Consider the following 8,778-nt stretch of genomic DNA (forward strand, 5'->3'; position numbering starts at 1 on the left):
TAGCAATACCTTGAGCAGTCATCTATAAACGTTATAAAATACTTCTTACCACCTCTTGACGGTATTGCTTTCAAATCACAAATGTCTGTGTGTATTAAATCTAAAGGTTCTGTGATTCTATTATCTATAGAATGAAACGGAGCTTAGAAAACTTTAATTCAACACATACTTGGCATTTTTCACTTGGACAGTCGAATTTTGGCAATTACCCCATGTTCATTAATTTCTTTATTGACTATATAATTAGCATGCCCCAGTCTAGCATGCCATAAATTAGGAGACTCAAGCACATAAGCAGAAACAACTTTATTCATAACATCATTGGGTACAACAGTCATTACATTCAACTTGAATAGACCATCACTAAGGTAACCCTTTCCTACATACATCTCATTTTTGGAGAGTACAAACTTATCAGATACAAACAGCAACTTGAAACCATTCTTGCTAAGAAGAGATCCGGACACTAAATTCTTGCGTATGTCTGGCACATGTAGCACATTATTTAATGTCACAACTTTCCCAAATGTCATCTTCAAAGCAACCTTTCCAATACCTTCAACCTTAGAAGTTGATGAATTACCCATGTAGAGTTTTTCTTCACCTTCCATAGGCATGTATGATGAGAACATAGATTTATTGGCGCATATATGACGAGTTGCTCCAGTATCAATCCACCATTCTTTGGGGTTTCCCACTATGTTGCACTTGGATATCATAGCAGTAAGATTGATATCATCAACACCATTGGAAATCTGTTCCACTACATTCGCCTGAGTCACCTTTCTTTTCTTGGCTCTACAGTCTTTGGCATGATGTCTAGACTTTCCACAATTGTAGCATTTGCCAATGAATTTTTTCAAGCCTTGGGTGGATCCTTATCCATAGTGTTTCCTCTTCTTGTTGGTTTTTTATCCTTCAACAACGTTGGCCCTTGAGACCACCAGATTGCTGCAAACTTTCTTCTCGAAATTCCTATTGTCTTCCTCTATCCTCAATCGAACAATTAGGTCTTCAAGTGATAATTCATTTCTCTTGTGTTTGAGATAATTATTGAAATCTTTCCAAGACGGTGGTAACTTTTCAATGAATGCAGCCACTTGAAATGATTCACTAATCATCATACCTTCAGCATGAATATCATGCATGATCACTTGAAGTTCTTGAACTTGACTTAAGACGGTTTTAGAATCTACCATCTTGAAGTCCAGAAATTTGCCGACGATGAATTTTTTCAACCCAGCGTCTTTCGTTTTGTATTTCTTGTCCAAACTTTCCCACAACTCCTTAGCCGTTTTCAGCGGACTATAAACATTGTAGAGGGAATTGTCCAGACCATTGAGGATATAGTTGTGACACAAGAAGTCATAATGCTTCCATGCATTTACAGCAGCAAACTTTTCCTTGTTTGTCTCTCCTTCGTCCAACTTCGGAGCATCCTCCATGAGGAACCTTGCCAAGTTCAAAGTGGTGAGATAGAACAACATCTTCTGTTGCCATCTCTTGAAGTCAGCCCCATTGAACTTTTCTGGCTTCTCTCTGTGAGTCGGAACAGACGCAATAGGCGTCATTGATATTGTAGCCATTTCTGAAATCACGTTGACAGAAATGATTGAGAAATGCAATTATACAAACATGATAAAAATTGTCTTAAGATTGTTGTGACGTAATAGTGCTTGTATTTGCAAAAACAGAGTTGTTCGACAAACCTGAAATCACGTTCTGACGAGTAATCCGAATGCCGACAAATGATCCGAGCCCAACGAATTCACGTTGTGTCCTTAAGACAATTTGTCCCTTCTACCGGTACCCAAGGTTGTTGAACAATTGTCTCCCAGGATAGAACGGATCGCCTTTCCAAAGAAGCGGCACTTCTTCAAAGGAAATGTTCGAACGCAACTTCGTAGAATAATCGCACAAATGACAATGATGAAGAAACAGAAAAAATGAAAATGTCTAGGGTGCGTCGGGAAAATTTCTCGCGGGAATAAATATGCCACGAAGAGTTTCCACCGAACAGAACAGTTCGGTTATTTATGTGGCGAAAATGAAGAGTTGCGAGCAATGAAGACTCGCTCGAACCGAAGTGGTTTCCGTTCGGTTCGTGAACAATCGCGAGCCGTGCGGTTTCCGTCCGGTTCGTGAACAGTCACGAGCCGAGCCTTGAACCGAAACGGTTTTTGTTCGAGCAAACCGAACCTTCACGAACAGACATGTTTGTTTGTCCAAAATAAACAAATCAATAATTTCTAAACAAAACGTGTCTGTTCGGGAAAAAATAAAAGCCGATGGAATGGACCCGAAACCGAACCGAACCAAGCCGGCGGCGGCGCGCGCGGGGGGGACCGACCTAGCTTGGCGTAGGTCCTCTCCCTTCCACAAAAGTGGGGTACTCCTTGGGGTCCAAACCCATTTAAGAGGCTCATCTAAATAAACCATCTCCCATCACAACTTCTATCCAATGTGTAACTATTTCCATCCACACTTCTCGTTCACAATTTATGGATTTTGGACACTAAAATCCCAACAGGAGGTACGTGCCTAACTACCAAAAAATAAACTACTGCTTACAAGAACCAGGACACAAGGTTCTACACCGTGAAGAGCCTTGGCAAATTAAGTACCCTATATACTACGAATACACTATCTAAATTAAGAGAAAGATGTCCATATACCTTTATAGTTATCACAAACATAAACCAAGAATTCACAAGCCACGGTCAAATTGATCTATGAAGACAATTATGAACATTTCCAACTGAACATCATACGGTGATGAACTACTACAGAGGATGAAATCTAATTTCAAGGCCATGTTGCGGGCGGGTAGTGAGGAGCTGAACTGGGCAGTGGATACACGCAGGGGACAACTCGAAGGTGTAGTGGAGGATCATCGAAAGGGCGACTTTTGCTTCGGTTGTCATGAAGCTCATCCCGATGCAAGATCGAGGTTTGAAGCCGAAGGGATGAACATGACTGCATGTTATTGGTAGCTTTAGCTACGCCTTCTGAGAATCGCTCCTGTTTGAATTGATGCGCATCTTCCCCCCAGATTTCAGGGTCCTGGAGAAGCTTAAGGGTTGGTACAAAGATGTGAATATTAGCAGGAAGAACAAGCTTCCCTAACCTCAGTTTCTTGCCAACTTTTCTGCTGTAATATTAATACAAAAACTAATAGAATCTGACAATTAAATCGACGTCAAATCACTAGAGAAATAAACAAGAAACAATAAAAAACACCAAAGATTTACGTGATTCGGTCTACATTCACAGGGAGAGCTAACAGCAAATAATCTATTATAATCGCATTTACAAATGTTTACACTCTCAAGTGTTTCCCATACGTAAATTACCCCCAATCCCAAATCGTTTATAAATAAATAACTCAATTTTGGATATAAAACTCACGGCACAAATCACCGATGTTTAAGCCCAAAGCAGAGCTTCTATGGCTGAAAACAAGAACTCCCATTTGTTCGTTTTCTTTTTTCACAAAAAGGATAACCGTGCGGTTTTTTCTTGTGCGGCTCAACACTCTCTCTGAAGAAGAGACCCACGCCTTTTATACGTGCCTTTTAAAAGAGTCGACTAAATCGGCTTTGACCTGGACCTTCTTGGCTTTTAGAGTTGACGTCCAGTGTACGTCATTGTTTAAGATGCCCAAATGTTGGTCAACCGGTCAAACATGGATATTGTCCTTTTCCTTTTCAACAGAAAACATATTCCCAACATCTATATTTCATTAAAAGGAATTCTAATCCAATTAGAATTCTTTGGATTTCTTTCATATAGGTTTAACAAAACTGATCTATATCTTCAACAGGGTCGAATTCCAAAAATGGCTTAAACTCAATATATAAATTTAACATTTTCGAGTCAAACCAACTACCGGGGTTGGAACCGCAGAATTTCATTTATGATCATGCTGATCTGCACGTGAAAAAGGAAACATGATTAGTTAGGCGTCATGTTTCACTTAGAATTCCAGTGAACCGAAAAAGGTTGACCGAGACCAAGACTCGAGTCGTTCTCTAGACCTTCTTTAATTTTCCAAGTCCATCGGAATCAGGATCTTTTTTCCCAAATACATTAAGAACCTCCATTCTTGCTTCCTTGCCATTCTGGATAAACTGCTAGGAGGAATAACGTCCATGCCATCCTTGCATTGGCAGTTTCTTGTCCGGCAACGTAGAATGTCTTACACTCATCCACCAGATTATCGATATTTATTCTTTTTGCCCTTGTCCGGATCGTGCAAAGTCTTCACAAGTGGTCCTAGGAAATCATCCCCAAAGCCATTTGCTTCACCGGCCATCACTTTCTGTTGGGAACACGCTATAAAAGCTCAATGTCTTCACTCGAGAGATCATCAAAGGAAAGCCTAAGTCCAATTCCGTCAACATATCTGATAGATATATTAACTACGTCAAAACATATATTCTCACAATAAAACGCACATGAGTTCAGTGTTATGTTTGCTTCTCCATACCAACTACCTAACCAAATGCTGATACACACTGGGAGTGTGACACCAATCAAATATTGGCTCTAATACCATTTGTTGGGAGCATGTAGCGAAAGCCCAATACTCTCACCCGGAGATATCATCAAGAGAGAGCCCAAGTCTGAGCTCGTCAACCTATCCAGTTGGACCTCATTTACTCAAAAACTTAAACCAATGAGTTATAGACCAATTATGATATATTAAATACCTTAAACCACTTCAATTTTCCGACATGGGTTTTTTGTAACATAACTGAGACACGTCTCTCACTGAAAGTAACACTGTGAACCACATAGACTACTCTGTTTAGGTAGAGTCTTAGATGACGCAAGCGGATGGGATGAGTTGATTTCTATGCATTTTTGGGGTTTAGTCGTTGCAAAAGGTTCACATATCCTTCTATCATAGAAGAAAGGAATATATATATATATATATATATATATATATATATATATATATATATATATATATATATAGTTTTTGGTCGAAGAAGAAAGGAATATTTTTTTTTTGGTAAGAAGAAAGGAATTATTGACAAGCTCACTTTTAAGTGTGTCCGCGCACTCTCATCATTGATCACTCGTTTTTAAAATGCATATATGTGATATTATCATTATGTGGTCAAAACAAGAATTCATAAATATATAGATAGAACAAGGAAATAGATCGGACACCGGATTTAGGTGATTAAGTCGGTGTGACCTACATCCACAAGGAGAGCAACAAAGAATTTCACCATAAATCAAGTGATATAACAGATATTATAATCACTCTCAAGTCATTCACACACACTCAGTGTTTCCCAGCTCCAATTACATCCAATAACTCATACAACGTTTAACCCTACAATTACTCACAAAAAATCTCTTAATCTCCTAAAAGAATAACACAAATCTTACAACAAGATTTAATCGGCTTGTATGCAATTGATAAGAAGACATGCGCCATTAGGATGAAAATCTCAATAATTCAGTCCAAACGAATAGATGTGCCGCCACTAATACCTCCTGCTTCACACCCTCGTACAAGACAATAGCACTCTGACTTTACATGTAAACGTGGAAAACCGACTCCAACTCGTAGAACGAAAATCACTTATCGATATTTGAAGTATAAAAAAGGCAAAAGCTACAAAAAATCTTAAACTATGTCCATTATGACACATTAACCCTAATCTTTTTTCTATAACACAAAAAATCCCAAACTTAGACATGTGTAACACATTTACTTTCGTCAAAGCTCTATCAATGAGAACCGTTAAAAATCTACCTACATGGACGCCAAAAAGCAAACAATGTCAATATGGTGCTCACGTGACTTAAGTGAAATAAAAACGACGTTATTTTAACTGAAAAATCATTTGATGAAATCTTGACGGAGGGTAAATGTGTCACATAGGTATAAATTTGTGATTTTTTATGTCACAAGAAAAATTTTAGGCTAAATGTGTCACCGTAGGCATAGTTTGGAGTTTTTGATGTTACAAAAAAAATTCAGAGTAAATATATCATAGTGAATATAGTTTTGGATTTTTTATGACATTTTCCCCATAAAAAATCAACAACAGTGTTCCTATTTTAAGTCATCTCCTCATGGTCAAAGTCCAACTCCACTTTGGACTCAAAAGTGCAAAAGAATTTAGTCTTGAAACTTCAATTGGGTTGGGTTCATCTTTGGACTCAAACTCCATATATATATATTTGATCAGAAAACTCGAGATATATTGTAACAGCTTAAAAATTAATACATAACACATTGACAATGAAGAATTCGATTGTTTCTCTTTTTTCTTTACCATTTTTTTTATTTTTCTTCTTCACCATCAAACCGAACATCTTCAAAATTGACACATAGCACAACGCAATTGGCTCTATCTATAGTTTGTAGATACTATTTCTATTGAATTGAACTTCAAAGCTTCAAAACAGAACCATGCAGTTTCTCTTTATTGGTGATAATTGATATCACAAACCAATTAAATCTTCTATTTTTTCTTTAAACTTTGTACATGCACATGAAAGAAAATCATTTGTTAGGGGCCATGTTATTTCCTCCATCCCCTAGTTAGAGGGTATGCTCATATTTGTAATCCTCTAATGAGAGATCTAGCTATGGCAGGGATGGAGTAAAATATGTCTCATTAGTTAGGTGTGCATTATCAAGTCAATGAATCATTCGGTGGACATGCAATACATATAAGGAAAATTGTCCAAAAATTGCTAAATTTATTGTACGGCGACTAATTCAGTTCCAAACCTTTCAATTGTGCCAAATTAGTCAAAAATCCGTTGATGATTTATCAATTTAGTCCTAAACCTTTCAATTGATCTAATATAGTCCTAAACCTTTTGATGATTTGCAAATTTAGTTTTAACCTTTTGAAGATTTGCCAATTTAGTCCTTTTAGCTAATTTTGGCCTAAAATCACTGACGTGACAGTCAAATCAGTACCAACCATCCTACGTGGCACGGGCGGCACTAAGGTGAACAATTTTTGCAATTTTTTTTTAAGTTTCTAAATTTTTTCTTCTTTTTTTCTTTTTTTTCCTTTTTTTCTTTTTTCTTTTTTCCCTCTTTCCCTCAACCGGCCATTTGTTGGGAAAATCAGCAATGTGATGATTGTTGGGAAAATCTCCTGTGTTGTTTTGTTGATGACAAAGACAATCAAAGGCTACTAATATTTGTATTGGTTGAGTATTACCAGGTGATATATGTACAAGCCGAAATGCAGATGTTTGTCATAAACATCACCAAAACATTCTGATATGAGGAATGCTTTGTCACTGTCAAGATGCTCTGCTGATATCTAAGGTGAACAAGATATTAGATAGTTGAAGATGTTTACAAGCTGGAAGGATCTTCAGATAAGGTGAACATCTAGAAGAACCTTGATCAATGGTGAACAAGCCAAGAAGAACAGGGATATTTGTGATGGCTTGGAGATGCAAAGATCAGGTGAATAGTTGGATAGACCTGATGATGGTGAACAAGCCTAGAACGAGGATGTTTAGTAAAGCTTGGAAGGACCATGAAGATGAACAGCTTGGTAGAGTCAAAATTGCCAATATGCTTGGATGGACCAGAAAGATCAGCATCAATATCAGTGAGAGCAGCTGCCTTATATAGATGAGCTAGAAGACCATAATGATCTTTAAGGACTACATGATATACATGGTGTGATCCATTGAGAGAGGATCGCAAGATGTCCTTGTACGTTTTCTGTAAACAGCACCAACAGACCTAAAGATAAGATGATTGATGATGTTTGTATAAATGCTGAGACATCATATCATTGGTGATATTTGAATAACGAACATGTGAGGATTTTTGGGATTATAGCCGTTGAAGGGTGGAAATGCGCAACGAAAAGATCAGGAAGTTTATCGGGGAACTGGATCAAGCGTCAATCAGAAATGTCAGAGCAATTAGCGTTGGGACAGTAACTACAGAACCTATTTCCAGATAGCCTGCAAATGTTCAAGACAAAGGGTTGTATGGGCAGCACTATCTCTGGACAGCAGCACCAACGGATCTCTAACGGCTAGTTGATCTTCTCAAGCACCTCTAATGGGAAGATTGAAGATGTCTATTTAAGAGAAAACCTTCTAGGCCAAAATGTTAGAGAGCACAATGTAGAATCCGAATATTTGCTCTGAGTTGCTTTCTCTGTTGATATTGTTTCGTTCTCTTGAAAGATCTTCACTATGATAATCTTGCCGTATAGTAATCGTGTGAAAGATCCGGTATACAAGAGTTAGTGTAGTAACTGAGTCCCGATAGTGTGATCTATCATTTGTAAATGATCATCACTTGCCAATTGTAACTTGTTGAGCAGATTACTAGTGCAATCCAGCCCGTATTACGGCTATTAGTTTGGAGAGTGGATGTAGGCTTGAGGATAAAGCCAAACCACTATATATCTACTTGCAAATCATCTTTTATCTCTTCACTATTAGTATTACTGATTTTTATCGTCACGATTTGTCAAACAGCAGCACGTACCTGATTTCTATAAACTATTTCTGCCATTGTTTGAAGTTGAACTTGTTATATTCCGCAAATATTTTTCATAGTTCTTAAACAACCTATTCACCCCCCTCTAGGTTGTATTGTTAGCCCCAACACCATTGCCGAGCCTCAACAATGGTCGGTGTAGGTCGATGGTCGGCGGAGGTTGCCAATCTCAGGCGACGGCCACCCTCATCGAATCTGGCATGGGTGGCCCTCACCGGGTCTGGCACGAGCGGTCCTCGTCGGCCATGGGTGAGGGGCGA

The 8,778-nt window shown here is 38.2% G+C and overlaps 1 pseudogene; it reads right to left on the reverse strand.

Moving 5' to 3' along the window:
• Positions 1-2,987: 2,987 nt before the first annotated feature.
• LOC130137712 (uncharacterized) lies at positions 2,988-8,533 on the reverse strand (annotated as a pseudogene).
• Positions 8,534-8,778: the final 245 nt, after the last annotated feature.

Source organism: Syzygium oleosum, unplaced genomic scaffold (assembly GCF_021117445.2).
Source record: "Syzygium oleosum isolate NSW1041296 unplaced genomic scaffold, Sole_v2.1 Sole_v2.03, whole genome shotgun sequence".
Classification (NCBI taxonomy): domain Eukaryota; kingdom Viridiplantae; phylum Streptophyta; class Magnoliopsida; order Myrtales; family Myrtaceae; genus Syzygium; species Syzygium oleosum.